Source organism: Bufo gargarizans, chromosome 5 (genome assembly GCF_014858855.1).
Source record: "Bufo gargarizans isolate SCDJY-AF-19 chromosome 5, ASM1485885v1, whole genome shotgun sequence".
Lineage (NCBI taxonomy): Eukaryota > Metazoa > Chordata > Amphibia > Anura > Bufonidae > Bufo > Bufo gargarizans.
In genome coordinates this window covers 235,642,991-235,663,038 of record NC_058084.1, presented here as the reverse complement: position 1 = coordinate 235,663,038, position 20,048 = coordinate 235,642,991, and the positions used below count along the sequence as shown (strand labels likewise).

The 20,048-nt window shown below is 47.6% G+C and overlaps 1 long non-coding RNA gene across 1 annotated transcript in view; it reads left to right on the top strand.

Annotated features, from left to right (window-relative positions):
• The first annotated feature begins 264 nt into the window (after nucleotides 1-264).
• LOC122939642 overlaps nucleotides 265-20,048 on the top strand; it is a 128,802-nt gene continuing 109,018 nt past the window's right edge. The window contains exon 1 of the long non-coding RNA XR_006390131.1: nucleotides 265-317. This is a non-coding gene — a long non-coding RNA (uncharacterized LOC122939642). The remainder of the gene's footprint in view (nucleotides 318-20,048) is intronic.

The window sequence follows — 20,048 nt, the reverse complement described above, 5'->3', positions numbered from 1 at the left end:
GTAGAATATAAAGAGGTGACTGTATGTTTTTTTTTAGCAGCCTTTAAACCCTGCAGCACATGCTGGGCTGAGTAGATGATGTAGAGTTAGAGAGCCATGTGCTCTTCCTAAGATGGCTGTAAGACATGCTGTATTCCAGGTCACCCTGCTGCAATATCTTTGTAAATGATTTTCTCTTGTTTATTTTTCTGTATGCTTTGTTATATCCTGTAACACGTATGTGGGAATGTAATATAATGACTGCCTGTTATGATATAGGTGGGCTGGTGACCTGGCTATATACCAGATAGTGGCAGTGTTTCCCTGTTGTATTACAGGTATGTTGCTGTTATCTTCATATACTTGTTCAATGTAAAATCCACTATACAATCACTGTTTTATAATATATTTGGAGGGCAGACATTAGCTGTGAAGGAGGTGGGCTGGTGGCCTGGCTGTATAACAGATAGTGGCAGTGTTTCCCTGTTGTATTACAGGCCCCAGCCAAGTGCACTCCACCTCAATAAAGATTTAACCCACAGAAGACCTGAGTGTCATCCCTTAGAGTCCACATAGAGTTAATGCCTGGAGGAGCTGGTGACCGAGTGAGTGCGAAAGCTGGAGGTGTCGCAGATGGTGTAAGAAAAAGGGGGTTACACTCACACTGTAGCACATATCGCTTATATTTTTCATGGTATGCTCCTCCGTAGCACCGCTGTAACCCCCATTCTGTTTAGGCGCCTTGTATGCTAATTACTAACATCGGAACAGAGAGGAGGAGACATACGTTTTATTTACTGGGTGTTTCTTCTATCTGGCTGTGGCACAGTCCAATCACAGTGGAGCACATCACAGCCAGGGAGAAGGTGAGCTGTTTTTCTCAATGTCTGTGACGCGCTCCGCTGTTGTTGGACAGCGCCACAACCAGATAGAAGAAACACAGGCGGAGAAAAGTTGATGTCTTCTTCCCGGTGTTATGATGCTATTAATTAGCATACAGGGTACATAAACAGAATGAGGGGCACAGCGGCACAACAGAGCAGCATATAAAAAAAATTAGCGATATGACATCTAGGTTACATGGGCTACAGTGTGAGGTACCGCTTTTATTAATTATAAACTAGTGAAAACTCCACTATACTAAAAATATAAAACAAAAATGACTTACCTTCTTAAATCCATAATAGGTTTTAGAAACTGCAGGTGACAATTTTACATGTAGAGTTTTTACTTTTTGCCTCCGTCACCGCTCCTGTGTTTCAGGTTTAATTCCCTCTAGAATTGGTCCCAGCAAGTATTCTAACATTTCTTGACTTGATGTACTATAAAGAAAATAATGGAAAAATAAATTTACATTTTTTTAATTTTTTCTTTTTTGTAAAACTGGCCTTCCATGCTGCTGAGTGCAGCAGCGCACAGCGTCATAGCAACCAATTACACCGTGCACGCCTGCACTCCAGAGCACGGCAGGCTAGGAGACTGTGCTCCATGGATGTGAGTATGAAGCAATAAAAAATACCCTAATAAATATTTTTATAAAATTATGTACTCACAGATTTTTTTTTTCTTTGAAACTGAGGCGGAGGTCCATGTGGTTTTAAGCAACTCTTTTGCTATTTCCTCCCATGATCTATCCTTACTTTTCCGGTCATGATAAACTTTAGGTCTTGTGTGCCACAATGCTGGCCGCTCCTGGATGAGAATTATTAGCTTTTCCACATCATTTTGGTATCACTTTCAGATTCAGTCTCCCTTCTGGCCACTTCTCCACAGCTCTCCCTGGTGCCGCTGAAGGTCACATGGGGCAGAATCTTTTTTTTCTATTTCCTGTGGATGACATTTGGTACCTTTCTGCATTGACTTCAATGGGGCCACGGACCGCAATTTGCAGGCAAAAGTAGGACATGCTCTACTTTTTTTGCGGATCCGCATAACAGAACGGAACGGAATTGTGGATGCGGACAGCATACTGAATGCTGTCCGCATCTTTTGAGGTCCCATTGAAATTAATGGGCCCGCATGTATTCCGCAATTTTGCGGAACGGATGCTGATAAAAAATTGCGGACGTGTGAATGGACCCTCCTCTTTCTTCCACGGGTTAGATTTAGGCAGCAATTATTAGGTTATGCCCAGAGAACCCCTTTAATAAGTACACCCCCATGTCTGCCCCAGTTGTGGCCCCGATTCCTGACATAGTGGAGAGAATAAGCAACAAAAGTCGCATATTCTCAACCATTGAGTGGGGGTTTTCTCTATAGAACTGACTGAGAGATGTAGGTACAAGTTTGCTTTCACTTTGGGGAACAAGCAGTACTCCCCCAGGGGTTTCACAGGAGTCCTAAATATTTCCATCAGGCATCAGTGGCCGTACAAAGTGTCTATTCACAGCTAGAATGTCTGTTGCAATATGTAGATGATCTACTCCTTCACATAGAGACCATGGAAGCACATTTGGTTCTGTTGAGGGAATTGTTGGGACCACTAACCCAAACTAGATCAAACCCCCTCTATGAACCTTTCCTAAAGAACTGGACAGAACTCCAGGAAGAGGCTTTTTCAACTCTAGCATCCCCGCATCCTGAGGGGGAAATGGGCGTTCAAGCTCATGCAGGGACATGCAGTCTATATCACCACTCCAGCTACAAAAGATAGGATCTGAGTATAGACCTTTGGCATACTTCTCCAGGCTTCTTTCAACAGTGGAAAGGGGTTTTGATGAATGTGCCAAACAAAGCCATACACTATGCGGTCAAAGCGACTGAGCATATTTTAGGTTTCAGGCCCCTCACAGTGCAGACTCCACATTCCCCATTGGCAATCTTGCTTCGTCGATCATGGGTCTGAGCGAACTGATTCTGACAGTGAGTCATAAAGCCGAGTATGTCATATCCTAGTCGTTGAATATGATAGGGAGAGACTGAACATGACTGTGGCCAATCCACACAAAACAGTGCTCCTCAATTGTTGAAGACAACCATCCATTCAGATCACAGAATCATCTTTGTTAATTGCTCTCGGTTTTGTTTGGATGGAAACTATACGACAGGATTAGCACTGATTGATGAGACCACAGTTACCCAGACACATGTCACGTTCCCAGATCCAGTCAGCACAGCGGGCAGAGCCAGAGGCTGTCAAGAAGCTCTTCTCCTTCAGCCCCCAGGGAATCATACTATACACTACTCACAAAAAGTTACAGATATTTGGCTTGTGGGTGAAATTTCAGGGTGAACCTAAAATGCACTTTACAAGTTAACTTAATGTGACCTTCTCTAAACTTTTGAATGCACATGTCCAACTGTTCAATGTTTCAGTACTTTTTGCACAACTTGAGGTTCTCTAACAATCAGCTTAACAGCAAAACTCACAACAGGTGTTTAATCCATGAATCGTCCAACAAATGTCCTGGTTCAATTAGAATTAGGTATTTAACCTCTTACGGACACAGGGCGTACAGGTATGATACTTGATGTCCGAGTACTTAAGGACACAGGGCAAACATGCCGCGTGGTGGTGATAGGTACAGAGTGCCTCCTGAAATCATTCAGCAGGCACTCTGTGACAATGCTGAGGGGGGTCCTGTGACCCCTCCCCCGTATCGGCGATCGCAGCAAACCGCAGGTCAATTCAGACCTGCGGTTTGCTGCGTTTCCGGGTCATTCGGGTCTCAAATGACCCAAAAACCCGGAATAGAATGGTGATCGGTGGTGTGATAATACACCACTAATCCCCATCCTTAGATCTTTAAAGGTGGCGGAGACATCACCTCTCAATATCGCATCCTATTGGTGAAGCCGCTGTAACTACAGGCGATTTACCCCTATTTGCCACAAGTAAAAGTGAATCACCTGGTTAATACGTGCTGCGTCTGCAAAACCCTTGCAGTTAGTGGCAATCCGCCTGTAATTTGCGGATCAGCAGCGATGTGGACAGGCGTCCTGACTCATGATTTGGAGATGTCTTAAAAAGAAGCGTTCTGGAAATTTTTTTATCTAAATTTAAGAAAAAATAATAACAATAAGGAAAGCCTGAACACTGCAGCCGCTCTGGGGGTCCTAGGTGACCCTTCTTGATGATTCTGTAGCAGTCATGTGTCGTCCTTGTACCCTCACTTTTTCAGATCACAGAAAACCCCTTTAGTGTCCATCTATATGAGATGTTTAACGCCTCAGATGAACACAGTCAAAAAATTAAATAAAAACAGTGTAAAAAAAGCTATTTTTTTGTCATCTTACATCCCAAAAAGTGTAATAGCAAAAAGTCATAAGCACCCCAAATTAGTTTCATCCAGCAAAAAATGAACCCCTACCTAAGATAATCTGCCCAAATTTTTTTTAAAAATGACTCTCAGACTATGGAGATACTAAAATGTTTTTATTTTATCTTATTTTAGACATATTAGGTATTGCAGTGTCCTTAAGAATCTTCTCTATAAAAATAACACATGACCTCAGATTAATACAGTCAAAAAATTAAATAAAAACAGTGCCAAAACAGCAATTTTTTTTAAAAAATTCCATTTTAATCCATTTTTTCCCATTAACAAAGCAAGGGTTAACAGTCAAACAAAACTCTATATTTATTGCCCTGATTCTGTAGTTTACAGAAACACGTGGTCGTATGTGGTCGTAAAATGCTGTATGGCCAAACGGCAGGGCGCACAAGGAAAGGAGTGCCATATGGTTTTTGGAAGGCAGATTTTGCTGGACTGGTTTATTTACACCATGTCCCATTTGAAGCCCTCCTGATGCACCCCTAGAGTAGAAACTCCCAAAAAGTGACCCAATTTTGGAAACTACACCCCTCAAGGTATTCAAAACTGATTTTACAAACTTTGTTAACCCTTTAGGCCTCTTTCACACAAGCGTGTCCGGATGCGTAGCGGCAAACCCGCGCAAGTAGGTACCCAATTGCAGTCAGTTTTGACTGCGATTGCGTTCCGTTGTTCTGTTTTTATTGCAAAGGATGCAATGTGTTTTGTACGCGTGTGATAAAAAACTGAATGTTGGTACCCAGACTCGAACTTCTTCACAGAAGTTCAGGTTTGGGTTCAAGGTTGTGTAGATTGTATTATTTCCCCTTATAACATGGTTATAAGGGAAAATAATAGCATTCTGAATACAGAATGCATAGTACAATAGGGCTGGAGGGGTTAAAAAAAAACCATAATAATAATTTAACTCACCTTAATCCACTTGTTCGCGCAGCTGGCATCTCTTCTGTCTCTTTCTTTGAGGAATAGGATCTTTGATGACGTCACTGTGCTCATCACATGGCCCATCACATGATCTTTTGCCATGGTGATGGATCATGTGAAGGACCATGTGATGAGTGTAGTGACGTCATCAAAGGTCCTATTCCTCAAAGAAGAAGACAGAAGAGATGCCGGCTGCACAAACAAGTGGATTAAGGTGAGTTAATTTTTTTCATTTTTTTAACCCCTCCAGCCCTATTGTACTATACATTCTGTATTCAGAATGCTATTATTTTCCCTTATAACTCCCATCCCTATCATCTCCTAGCAGCCGTGCGTGAAAATCGCACCGCATCTGCACTTGCTTGCGGATGCTTGCGATTTTCACGCAACCCCATTCACTTCTATGGGGCCTGCATTGCGTGAAAAATGCACAATATAGAACATGCTGCGATTTTCACGTAACGCAAAAGTGATGCGTGAAAATCACCGCTCATGTGCACAGCCCCATAGAAATGAATTGGTCCAGATTCAGTGCAGGTGCAATGCGTTCGCCTCACGCATTGCACCCACGCGGAAATCTAGCCCGTGTGAAAGAGGCCTTAGGTGTTCCACAAGAGTTATTGGCAAATGGAGATGACATTTCAGAATTTAAATTTTTTGTAACCTTGCCTCACAAAAATGTAATATAGAGCAACCAAAAATAATATGTACCCTAAAAATAGTCCCAACAAAACTGCCACCTTATCCGTAGTTTCCAAAATGGGGCCACGTGTTTTGAGTTTCTACTCTAGGGGTGCCTCAGGGGGGCTTCAAATGGGACATGGTGTAAATAAACCAGTCCAGCAAAATCTGCCTTCCAGAAACCATATGGTGTGCCTTTCCTTCTGCGCCCTGCCGTGTGCCCGAACAGTAGTTTACTACCACATATGGGGTGTTTCTATAAACTACAGAATTAGGGCAATAAATATTAAGTTGTGTTTGGCTGTTAACCCTTGCTTTGTTACTGGAAAAAATGGATTAAAATGGAAATTTTGCCAAAAAATAGAAATTTTGCCAAAAAATAGAAATTTTGAAATTTCATCTCCATTTGCCAATAACTCTTGTGGAACACCTCAAGGGTTAACAAAGTTTGTAAACTCAGTTTTGAATACCTTGAGGGTTGTAGTTTCTAAAATGGGGTCATTTTTGGGTGATTTCTGTAACAGATGGACCATTTTATATTATTTTATGTTCGGCTGTCTGTACACCCGCCCCTTCCCCTTTTTCCTGTTCCATTGTTTCCCAAGATCAGGGCAGTGTCCCAGAGGGTGACACTGCCAGACCTGTTTATACTAGCTGTAGTGTCCCCCCTCAACCTCCCATCAGCCCTTGCTATTGTTTGAACCTACCTTTCCTTGTATTATCATAATCTATTCACTCCATTGTATTTAAATGACGCTGTTGAGGTTTGAAACCTTGTGTGCCATGCCTAGTAAAGTCAGTTGACTCCAAAACTGTGTGTCATCCAGTTACTGGGGAAATTGTCTCTTGGATATTGACCTGCTTCTTCAGCTACAAGTGAAGATATTGATGGTATGTATTGGAGCTCTGCAACAGTTTCTATTATGTAAGCCTCACAAAGTGACTTCAGACCTGAACTGGTCCTTAAAAAGTGGGTTTTGGAAAATTTCTGAAAAATTTCAAGATTTGCTTCTAAACTTCTAAGGCTTGTAACGTCCCCAAAAAAATAAAATGGCATTCCCAAAGTGATACAAACATGAAGTAGGCATATGGGGAATGTAAATTAATAACAATTTTTGGAGGTATTACTATGTATTATAGAAGTAGAGAAATTGAAACTTGGAAATTTGCTAATTTTGCAAAATTTTTGGTACATTTGGTCTTTCTTTTTATAAATAAAAATGTTTTTTTTTACTCCGTTTTACCAGTGTCATGAAATTACAATATGTGACGGAAAAAAATCTCAGAATGGCCTGGATAAGTAAAAGCGTTTTAAAGTTATTCACACATAAAGTGACAATGGTCAGATTTGCAAAAAATGGCCTGGTCCTTAAGGTAAAAATGAGCCTGGTCCTTAAGGGGTTAAACAGTCCTCATAATGATTTTGACATCATGAGATCAAGACGACACCTAACAATTGATCAACAAAAAGTGTAATACCAAGAGATCAAAAAGTTGCATGCACTCCAAAATTGTACCAATCAAACCGTCATCTCATCCCACAAAATATGAGACCCAACCTAAGACAATCACCGGAAAATAAAAAAAATGGCTCTCAGAACATGGCAGCACAAAAACAAGATTTTATGCTATTCAAAAATGCTTTTACTGTGTACACCTTAAAAAAATAATAGACACATTGGGTATTGCCGTGTCCATAACAACCTGCTATATAAAAATATCACATCATATACCCTCTCAGGTGAATGCTGTAATGCTGTAAAAAAATAAAAACTGTGCTAAAACAGCCTTTTTTGTCACCTTGCCTCACAAAAAGTGAAATCAAAAAAGTTATCAAAAAGTCATATGTACCTGTAATGACCGGCGTCACGCAAAGGGAGGGAAAAGGGAAGGCCCTGCCCAAGGGAGAGGGAAAGGTGGCGACCCCTGACTCACCTTGCGGCTGGCACCTGACTGCCCTGACGTCCCTAGACGGGTTCCTCACCCGTACGCCGATCACGTGCCTAAACCCTGGCTTTCCCTAAGATGAGCCCTAGGTAGTGAACGGGGAGGTGGGATCACTAGTCCGCACCACTGACACTAAGAGGAAAACACCAAGGAGAGGACAGGCAATACAGACAAACATATAATCCCAGGTGGGCGACAACAGCAGACCACAAAGGCCCAGCAGGGATCCGGAGGGTAACGTTCTGGAACAACAACCAGGGAACGCAGCAACACAGCTCCAGTGGGTCAGTATAGAAGTCCAGGCAGGAAGCTCTATATCTGGCAACCAGAGAAGTGGGAGAGGGGAATATAAGGAGGTTGGGAGTGCTGGACAAGGAACAGCTGAGGAGAAGGAGCTACGGATCCCTGAGTGAGCCAAAAAGGGTTGCAAAGCAAACCCAGAAAGCTACCATAAATAAACAGCCCTATCTTTCTACAACCGCTGCGATTTCCTGACCCCGGTTATAACGGAGTCAGGCGTGGTTCTTGACACCCTCGTGACAGTACCCCCTCTCTACGAGGGGCCTCCGGACACTCAGGACCAGGTCTCTCAGGATGAGAGGCATGAAAAGCCCGAACTAGCCTGTCGGCGTTTACAAAACGGCCACAAAAATGAGACCCTACCTAAGACAATCAACAGAAAAATATAAAAATATATGGCTCTTAGATGTCGCAGTTTCTCCCGTGATAGGGGTCAGAAGATCTAAGAGACTGGCTGCACATGATTTGATCTGACAGCCTCTTTTTTTCACTTGTTTCTTAGTTGTTGCTGGTTATGACCACACCTCTTGTCTCAGTTGTAGCTTAAGTGGTCATTCCAACTCCTCTATTTAGTCTGGTCTCACCCATCATGCTATGCGGTTGATAGCTCCTTTCTGGTTGTGGAAGTGCTGGTGTTTGGTTCTCCTCGGAGTTCTCTTCAAATACAAAATGGTGCCCAAAAACAATTCTATTAAAATCTGCCTCCAAGGGGGTGGAGCTAGCGCCGGAAGGGAATGGTCGCAAGCACCTGAGCTCCGCTACACAGACTCATTCTCTACCTAGCTTACGCCAGCAAACCCGACTGAAGATGGTGAAAATAGGAAACCCCAAACCAGGGGACACCACCCGCCATCAAAAGAACCCGACTGATGAAGGAGAAATTGTCATGGTCTTACCTTCTCACTGTTCTCCTTCGTTTGACATGTGCTGGCGGCCATCTTGGTTTCTGGGTTTCTTGTAGCCTCCCACCCTGCGGCTCCTCCTTCCCACTGGGAGGAGCTGGATGCCTAGCTCATATATATAGAAGGTCTGTGGCTTCAGTTCCTTGCTTGGTCCTCCTGTGTGCACATGCTTCAAAGACTGCTGCTGCTTCTGGTTCCTGATCCTGGCCTCGTCTGACTACCCCGTTGGTTCCCGATCCTGGCTTCGTCTGACTACCCCGTTGGTTCCTGATCCTGGCTACGTCTGACTACCCTCCTGGTTCCTGACCTCCGTCTACGCAAGACCCTGCTTCGGTTTAGCCATCCGTTTGGACTTTAGCTACGGCTTGATTTTCAATAAAGCCTTCTTATTCCACCTATCTCTGTTGTACGTCTGGTTCATGGTTCCATGACATTAGGACCAAGCAACGAATTCTGACGGTACAGGGCCATCCTCGCTACCTACGCTGGTTGCCAGACTTGATCAGCAGGATCACCTGTTGGGTCGGTTCGCTGTGGCGTTACAAACCCTGCTTGAACGCACGGCTCATTTAGCTTCCGTTGCCGATGGGTCGGTTGTCGCTCCTGGGCCCGCTCCTACTGCCGCTCCGGTTGTTGCGCCAGAGTCTACCCCGACACCTGTTGCTGCACCTGCGGTGTTTCGGGGTATGACCGGTTCTGCCCCCCTTCCACAGCGCTTTGGGGGAGAGCCAACTCAGTGCCGAGGTTTCCTTAACCAGGTGGCCATTTATTTCGAGTTGCTGCCACATGCCTTTCCTACTGAGAGATCAAAGGTGGGCTTCTTGATCTCGCTGCTCTCGGACAAGGCCTTGGCCTGGGCCAGCCCTTTATGGGAGAACAACAATCCGGTGGTTGCCGAGTTTTCCGGTTTTGTTGCTTCTCTTCGGAAGGTATTCGATGTGCCGGCTCGTGCTGCCTCTGCTGCGAAGCTCCTTATGTCCATCAGACAGGGTTCACGATCCGTAGCTGAATACGCCATTGAGTTTCGTACCCTGGCAGCAGAGGTGGGCTGGAATAATGAGGCTCTGGTCGCTGCTTTCTCTCATGGTCTCTCGGATGCCTTGAAGGATGAGATTGCAGCCAAGGACCTACCAGTGGAGCTCGAGTCCCTTATTTCTTTCCTGATTTTGATTGACACCAGACTCAGGGAGAGACCTTCCTTTAAGGAGAGCCTGCGGAGGCCTTCTAACAGATTGGCGCCTACGTTTGCTGTCCCACCCGTGCCTCCCTCTCCTCCCACGCCTCCTGGGGATGACTGGTCTGGGGGTCAACCCATGCAGCTGGGGGTTGCTCGCCTGTCCGAGGGGGAGAGGGTACTCCGGAGACGCGAGGGCCGATGCATGTACTGTGGTCTCGGTGGGCATTTTCGGTTGGCATGCCCGAACCGTCCGGGAAACGCTCGCACCTGAGATCCTGTCGGGGGCAGATCTTGGGTGGAGTCTCCTCGTCCCCGGTTTCCCGTGTTGACAAACCACTGATTACTGTTGTCCTCTCCTGGGTCGGGGGCTCGGTGACGACCCAGGCGTTGGTGGACTCTGGTGCTGGTGGCTTGTTCATTGATAGTGTGTTCGCCGCCGCCAATTCCATTCCTCTGCAGCCTCGAGGTTCCCCACTGGCTCTTGAGGCGATAGACGGCAGACCCCTTCTGCCGCCACACGTGACTCAGGAGACCCTTCCAGTGGGGATGGCCATTGGTGCCGTTCACAGAGAGTCGGTCTGTCTCCAGGTTATTTCGTCTCCACACTACTCGGTGGTCTTGGGGTACCCCTGGCTCCAGAAGCATAATCCGACTTTCGATTGGAGATCGGCCGAGATCCTCTCGTGGTCACCGCAGTGTGGGGCTAGTTGCATCCATGGGCCTGTCAAGTTGCTGTGTACTTCCTCGGACTCTCTGTTGCCTCCTGAATACGAGGAGTACCGGGATGTATTCGATAAGGTGCGCGCGGTTGCCCTACCTCTGCACCGCCCATACGATTGTGCCATAGAGTTACAATCTGGTGCCGTTCCTCCTCGTGGCAAAGTCTATCCACTGTCGGTAGCGGAGAATGAGGCCATGGAGGAGTACGTGAGGGAGGCGCTTTCACGCGGACACATTCGCAAATCCTCGTCCCCGGCAGGGGCTGGATTTTTCTTTGTGAAAAAAAAGGGCGGTGAGTTGAGGCCTTGCATCGACTACAGGGGTCTCAATCGCATCACGATCAAGAACGCTTACCCGATACCCTTGATTTCCGAGCTGTTCGATCGCCTCAAAGGGGCCACGGTCTTTACCAAACTCGACCTGAGGGCGGCATATAACCTGGTAAGGATCAAGGCGGGCGATGAGTGGAAGACCGCGTTTAACACCAGGACCGGTCATTATGAATCCTTGGTTATGCCCTTTGGGTTGTGCAATGCGCCCGCAGTCTTCCAGGAATTCATCAACGATGTTTTCCGTGACCTGTTGCAGCAGTGTGTGGTGGTCTATTTGGATGACATCTTGGTATATTCTGCATCCATGGAGGCCCACATTCTGGATGTCAGACGAGTGTTGCAACGCTTACGAGAGAACAAGCTGTTCGGTAAGCTTGAGAAATGCGAATTTCACCGATCCCAGGTAACCTTCTTAGGTTACATCATTTCCGCTGAGGGGTTCTCCATGGATCCTGAGAAGGTTTCGGCTGTCTTACAGTGGCCCCAGCCCAGTGGGCTTCGTGCCCTGCAGCGCTTTTTGGGCTTCGCCAATATTATCGGAAGTTCATCAGGGACTTTTCCATGCTAGCCAAGCCTCTCACGGATCTGACCAGGAAGGGCAGTAATCCTCAGGTCTGGTCACTCGAGGCCATCCGAGCTTTTGAGGCTCTAAAGTCCGCCTTTGTGTCGGCTCCGATTCTGTCGCATCCCAACCCTGGGTTGCCTTTTGTCCTCGAGGTGGACGCGTCTGAGACGGGAGTAGGCGCCCTCCTGTCTCAGCGTAGAACACCAGAGGGTCCTCTGCTTCCTTGTGGGTTTTACTCCCGGAAACTGTCTTCCGCGGAGTGCAACTATCAGATTGGTGACAGGGAGTTATTGGCCATCGTGCAGGCCCTTAAAGAATGGAGGCACTTGCTCGAGGGCTCGGTGGTTCCGGTTCTCATCCTGACGGACCACAAGAATCTGACCTACCTCTCTGAGGCCAAGAGATTGACACCACGTCAGGCCAGATGGGCTCTGTTCTTGTCACGTTTTAATTACGTGGTCTCCTACCTACCCGGCTCCAAGAACATCAGAGCGGATGCCTTATCACGGCAGTACTCCGAGCTGTCCGGGGAGGAGTCGATTCCGACTACGGTCATACCCCCGAATCAGATCCTGGCTGCTATTCGCACCAGCCTGACCTCTCCTCTGGGTGAGCAGATTTTGGCGGCTCAATCTGGTGCTCCCTCTGGGAGACCCAACGGCAGATGTTTTGTGCCTGAGGAGTTGCGCACTCGGTTGTTGCGAACCTACCATAACTCCAAGGCCGCGGGGCACCCTGGAAAGAATCAGCTGTCCTGGGCGGTTTCACGTCTGTTCTGGTGGCCTTCTCTACGTTCCGACATCGCTGCATATGTAGCGGCATGCTCCGTTTGTGCCCAGAGTAAGTCCCCTCGGCACCTTCCGTTGGGCCTTTTGCAACCCATAGCCACCGGGGAGCGTCCATGGTCACACCTGGGGATGGATTTCATTGTGGACCTTCCTGCATCCCGAGGCCATACGGTCATTCTCATGATTGTGGATCGGTTTTCCAAAATGTGCCACTGTGTTCCTCTCAAGAAGTTACCCTCTGCACAAGAGTTGGCCTCGATTTTTGCCAGGGAGGTCTTCCGGTTGCACGGTTTGCCCAAGGAGATTGTGTCGGATCGGGGGAGTCAGTTTGTGTCCAGGTTCTGGCGCGCCTTTTGCTCCCAGTTGGGGATTCATCTCTCTTTCTCCTCGGCCTACCACCCTCAGTCCAATGGGGCCGCAGAACGATCCAATCAGGCCTTGGAGCAATTCCTTCGTTGCTATGTCTCCGATCACCAAGACAATTGGGTTGACCTCCTGCCTTGGGCTGAGTTTGCCAGGAACACGGCGGTGAACTCTTCCTCTGGGACGTCTCCCTTCATGGCCAATTATGGGTTCCAACCTGCCGTGTTACCGAAGGTATTCTCTCCCCAGGATACTCCGGCTGTGGAGGATCACCTTTCCGTCCTACGTACTTCTTGGGTACAGATCCAGAGGTCCCTTGAGGTCTCTGCGCAACGCCAGAGACTCCAGGCTAATCGCAGACGAGCGCCCGCTCCTTCCTACCAGGTCGGAGACCGTGTATGGTTGTCCACCCGCAACCTCAACCTTCGAGTGCCTACTCCCAAGCTGGCGCCTCGCTTTGTTGGTCCCTTCCGAGTGCTTCACAGGGTAAACCCGGTAGCCTATGCCCTTGCGCTTCCTCCTGGCATGCGGATCTCCAACGTGTTTCATGTCTCCCTGTTGAAGCCATTGGTGTGTAATCGTTTCACTTCCTCGGTTCCTCGGCCCCGTCCGGTCCAAGTGGGCAATCGTGAGGAATATGAGGTGAGCAATATCCTGGACTCACGCCTGGTCCGCGGTCGGTTGCAGTTTTTGGTCCATTGGCGTGGTTATGGTCCAGAGGAGCGTTCCTGGGTTCCCTCCACAGATGTCCATGCTCCTGCGTTGCTCCGAGCCTTCCACGCACGCTTCCCTCTGAAACCGTTCCTTACTCCGCGGAGGAGGGGCCCTTGAGGGGGAGGTACTGTCATGGTCTTACCTTCTCACTGTTCTCCTTCGTTTGACATGTGCTGGCGGCCATCTTGGTTTCTGGGTTTCTTGTAGCCTCCCACCCTGCGGCTCCTCCTTCCCACTGGGAGGAGCTGGATGCCTAGCTCATATATATAGAAGGTCTGTGGCTTCAGTTCCTTGCTTGGTCCTCCTGTGTGCACATGCTTCAAAGACTGCTGCTGCTTCTGGTTCCTGATCCTGGCCTCGTCTGACTACCCCGTTGGTTCCCGATCCTGGCTTCGTCTGACTACCCCGTTGGTTCCTGATCCTGGCTACGTCTGACTACCCTCCTGGTTCCTGACCTCCGTCTACGCAAGACCCTGCTTCGGTTTAGCCATCCGTTTGGACTTTAGCTACGGCTTGATTTTCAATAAAGCCTTCTTATTCCACCTATCTCTGTTGTACGTCTGGTTCATGGTTCCATGACAGAAATGGAGAAATTCATCAGGAAATCCGCAGCAATATGCACTGCCAAAGACTCGAAGATGGTGCTCGCATCACAAATCGAGGCTTCCATGAGCGAACATGAGGCCTCAGAAGGTGAGAATGATATGGAAGAGACAAGGGAATCACAGAGCCTCCCGATCTCAAGGAAATTCCTTAAAAAGGCTTTATCCAAAGCACTAGAGCATGTGGCCCACAAATTAGCCTCCCTCCGCCAACATGTGAGACATATTGGGGGCAGAGTGGAGATGCTGGAATCCACACAAGCTGCCATGCAAGACTGGCAAGCAGCGGCATCCTTCAGCCTGCAGAAATGCCAAGATCACCTCAACGCGGTCCATACAACTTTGGAGGACCAGGAGAATCGCAGAAGGAGAAACAACTTCCAATTCTGTGGAGTTCCAGAATCCATCCTCGCCTCTGAGGTACCGACAGCGATTCAATACATTTGTGCAGCCCTTTTAGGTCCAGAATACCCGTTGCAAATTATTTTAGAAATAGCTCACCGAGCTTTGTGTCCTCAGACAAATCCATCAGACCCCCCTAGGGACATAATATGTTGCTTCCTTAATTTCCAAGCTAAATAAGCTGTTCTTTCTAAGTCCCGCAACTCCTCCGCAGTTATGTACCAAGGTGCGGCTTTATCCAAAGCACTAGAGCATGTGGCCCACAAATTAGCCTCCCTCCGCCAACATGTGAGACATATTGGGGGCAGAGTGGAGATGCTGGAATCCACACAAGCTGCCATGCAAGACTGGCAAGCAGCGGCATCCTTCAGCCTGCAGAAATGCCAAGATCACCTCAACGCGGTCCATACAACTTTGGAGGACCAGGAGAATCGCAGAAGGAGAAACAACTTCCAATTCTGTGGAGTTCCAGAATCCATCCTCGCCTCTGAGGTACCGACAGCGATTCAATACATTTGTGCAGCCCTTTTAGGTCCAGAATACCCGTTGCAAATTATTTTAGAAATAGCTCACCGAGCTTTGTGTCCTCAGACAAATCCATCAGACCCCCCTAGGGACATAATATGTTGCTTCCTTAATTTCCAAGCTAAATAAGCTGTTCTTTCTAAGTCCCGCAACTCCTCCGCAGTTATGTACCAAGGTGCAACTATCAACATCTATCAAGATCTAGCACCATCACTCTAAAGAAAGGCCTCTGACGGACTGGTTCAGAAACAAAAATTTACCTTACCGCTGGACCTTTCCATTCGGTCTCACCTTTGCCTTTAAAGGTCGCAGACACAATGTCCATTCCCATGTAGACCTAGTCCAGCTGTTCGACCACCTAGAGATACAGCTTATGAAGATCGAGAACTGGAACTTCATACAAGATCTAACTTCTCTCCCTGTAAATCTGAGAGGTGGGTTGTCCCATATACACAGCCCATTTTACCCTTGCGTCACCGAGTTCCAAGCCATATTGTTTTACCTGTTAGGGTTTCAGACCTGTCGGGTACCTGGGTGCTGGGTCAGTCAAGCTTTGCCGGTTGACCTGGCTTTCAGGTCCTAAATCTACCTGGTAGAGACACAGTTTACCAATAGTTGTATTCTAATCTACCCCTCCTACAATGTTTAGACATAATTACTGTCATTTTGATTGCCTCACTCATGTTGATTGTCTTGTCTTGTTTGTTTAAAGGTCACTAGAGCAAGTTCTGGAGAGAGGCAAGCTGTATCGATTCTGGTCCATGACGTCTTATTTTCAACTTAGGTCAGTTGTGCTTCCTACTCTGTTTTTTACACCACTCCATGATCATCCAGCTACACTAGCTTTGCGCTGTCTCCCTAAACATTTCCAATGGCTGATCATCCAGACGTTATTGTCTACACTTTTTATTCCTCAGCCGACAATTCATACCAACTATCTGTGCATTACAAAAAATCATATCCAGTTATGTGCAGAGGCAGACATGGGCTCTTTCCTTTTATCGGACCACGCCCCAATCTATCTATCCTTAACAGCACCTAAAACTAGAACATATAATAAACCCTGGCGCTTGAACAAATGTTTGTTGGGGAACGTCTTCAGCTACTACTTGACGAGTACTTCGCCCTTAATAACACGCCCAACGTTTCTCCTCAGACACTCTGGGATGCCCACAAAGCCTTCGTTAGGGGTCACTGCATCAGTTTAAGCTCCCATATTAAAGGGGAAAGAGATAAACAATTAGCTCTCCTTCACAATAAGATAAGGCACCTAAAGGGTTTACATAAACGCTCATTACAACAGACACATTTAACGGAACTTAGAGATCTTAGAACTACCCTTAAAAACATAATATATACGGCTCCGGCAAAGTTTTACCTGCATTCCCAACAAAAAAGCTTCACGCATGGTAACAAAGCATTGAAATTTATGACTCAAAGGGTCAAGAAAAGGAAACTGGACTACGTAAATAAACTCAGAGACATTTCAGGCTCCCTGACTTATGTCCTCATCCAAATCGCGACTCAATTTAGGAACTTCTACGAAGCTCTCTATAATATTGACTCCCCACGACATGTTTACCAATGACAAACAATTCAACTTGCCAATTAGTTCCTTCTTAGAAGGTCTAGCACTCCCAAACCTGTCAGATGATCACAGAACACTATTTCAATCCCCCTTTACAGGAGGAACTTTCAGAAGTTATTGGACATTCCCCCTAAGGGAAAAGTCCAGGCACTGATGGCCTCCAAACCGCCTATTATTCATAATTCCATAGCACCCTGATCCCATACTTACTCCCTGTCTATAACACATCTCTACTTAACAAACCCCTTTCGACGGACATGACAAAAGCCCACACTGATGCGGAGAATTCCTTTGATAGAGTTGGTCTTTCATGAAACAGGTCCTCTCATCCCAAAACTTCCCAAGCGCTTTTCTTTATGCTATTGACGCCATGTACCTCAATGCCTCCACCTCTATCTCAGTCAACAGCACATTATCGACCCCTTTTCATATTAGAAACGGTATTAGACAGGGGTGCCCCCTGTTTCTTTCTTTTGTTCTAACCCTGGAACCCCTTCTGCAGGCTATTAGACAAGATACAGAAATTAAAGGTATTACACTGGGTGATCAGGAACATAAAACAGCTGCTTTTGCAGACCATTCACTAGTTATGATTAGCAAACCAGAATTAGCTCTCCCCTGGATTTACCAGCACCTAGAAAATTATGGCCTCCACTCTATTTTCAAGGTTAATCACAATAATTCACTAGTCATAAGCTCCTGTCTACCTGTAACTACTAAAAACCACTTAGCTCAAATATCCCCTTTCAACTGGTCAGCCCCACACCTGATGTATTTAGGGGTAAAGACAGGGCCGGACTGGCCCACCGGGATACCGGGAAATTTCCCGGTAGGCCGCCGGCCCTGGGGCCGCTTTAAGATGTGTCTGCACCTTTTCGGAGGCCGGCAGGCCGAATCTGAAAGCTCTGTAGTGGGAGCGGCACTGCTCCCTCCGACCACCTGGTGTCACTGTGAGCAGCAGCCCGTGATCCTCCTGGCTGGCTGTCCTGTGTGTGTCTGCCCCTCTCTGACTTCCTGCAAGTGGCCTCACCTCTAGATTCAATATGCCGGGCCCAGGCCGCAGACCGGAAGCAGAGCCCGACCCCTGTGTCTGCCGCCCGCCGTCATGACCGATGCAAACAGCCCTGAGAGGACTTGAGGAGCCGCAAATACTGGGGGTAAGAAGGGGCCAGGCTGTGCCTACATGTGACTGTGCAGGCTGTCAGGGTTATGTAGTGTATATTATTTACATACAGTCCTATACATTTTAAGACTGTATGTACACTAATATACACTACATAACCCTGACAGCCTGCACAGTCACATGTGGGCACATCCCTGGCATCCAATATACCGTATTTTTCGCCGTATAAGACGCACCTTTATCCCCCCAAAAGTGGGGGGTAAATAGCAGTGCGTCTTATACGGCGAATGCAGCTTATTTTGCGATTTGCGAATTTGCGTGCGAATTTCCGCACTAATTTTTGCGCAATTTTTTTGCGCAAATTTTTTGCGGAGTACTTACAACTACAAACGCTCGCCGAGAGGAGGCAGGCTCGGAGGACTGGCGCTGGCAGTGTGTGAGTCATACGTCACGCGCCTGCGCCGCCCACTTTATGAATGAAGCAGGCGGCGTGGGTGCATGACGTATGACTCACGCTGCCAGCGCCTGTCCTCCTGGCCTGCCTCCTCCCTCCTCTCGGCGAGCGCTTGTAGTTGTAATTACTCCGCTCATTATGCGATTATGCACAAAACTATTTTCTATTAGACATACGATTATACAGTGAGCGGGGCCCGTGTAGTAGAATAGTCACTGCACGGGCCCCGCTGTCATTATAAAACCAGATGCCGGCCCCCAGCCCTGTATTGAGGGTCATTCACTGCAGGGACACTTATGGAGGGGATCTGTGGATGACACATAGCATAAGATGCTATATATGTGTCATCCACAGATCCCCCCCATAACTGTCATACACAGAGACCCCAATAAGAGCCACCCACAGATCCCCCATAAGTGTCACCCACAGATCCCCCATAAGCGTCACCCACAGACCCCCCATAAGCATCACCCACAGATCTCACTTGGAGATGTCAGGGGCAGAGCTCCTGGAGACATGACGTATCCTCATCCACACACTCTTCTGTGCGATTCCTCTTCTCTGTCACATGAAGCCACATATTCTTCTCCAAAGTACAAGCCCTCCTCAGTCAATCTGATTCCCTGCCCTCTGTGGAGGCACCATGCCCAGCAGGTCCTTTGTACAGCACAGTGACACCAGGTTACACACCAAGATGTTCTCCACTCCCAGCCCCTGACAACCTGTGTGACAACCTTTCACAAAGTGCTACCTCCAGCCAGAGCCCTGCTGTCAACTGCCCCAATCTCCTTGCTGTGATGTATAAAGAAGCATGTGAGGGCCACAGAGTGCCCATGGAGCCCACATCCTAGAAGCGGATCTGCCCAGCCGATGCCACTCCTGGAGAGTCCCTTGCTGCTCTCTGTACAGGAGGGGACAGTGATCACACAGCTCTCTGCATCCAGCAGGCAAGACAAGTGATCACAGCTCCCAGCAGTCTACTGTGCCTTCCTACATAGAAGCCTGGAGGTCACTTCCAGGCAGCTGAAACTCCATGCATGATGGACAGAGTGGCTGTGAGAAGCTTGGAGCCCACCACCTCCAGGCAGCTGCACTTCAACAACTTTTCCAGGAGAACCCAGCAACTCTGTGACATCAGGAAGGGGTTGCCAGTCACTCACTTGTCCCTGTGCAGCCTGCAGCTCCAGTCCTTCTCATGGTGCTGCTGCTGATGACATACATTCAAGGGGGACAGAAGGGGAAGGGGGTGAGGAAGAGGAGGACAGAGGGGGAAGGCCAGGTACTTACAGGAGGACTATATCTGAGTATAAATTAAAGGGGTTGTTCGGGTTCAGAGCTGAACCCGGACATCCCTCCATTTTCACCCAGGCAGGGCTTTTGACTTGAGCATCGGAGCAGTTCATGCTCCGATGCTCTCCTTTGCCCTGCGCTAAATCGCGCAGGGCAAAGGCATTTTTTGAAGATCTGGTGACGTGCCGGGGCTCTCCATGGGGCTGCCAGGAACCCCGGTGACGTCAACGGCACTGATGGCTGGGATTTAGCGCTGCCCTAGCCAGTAAAACGGTAATATGAACAATGGGGTTCTACAAAAGAGCTATTGTGGGGCAAAGTTCATATTCGTGTTTACACACGTGTTTTAAAATGAATGCTTTCCCCTTTTATAAACAAGTAAATAATGACGCAACGTT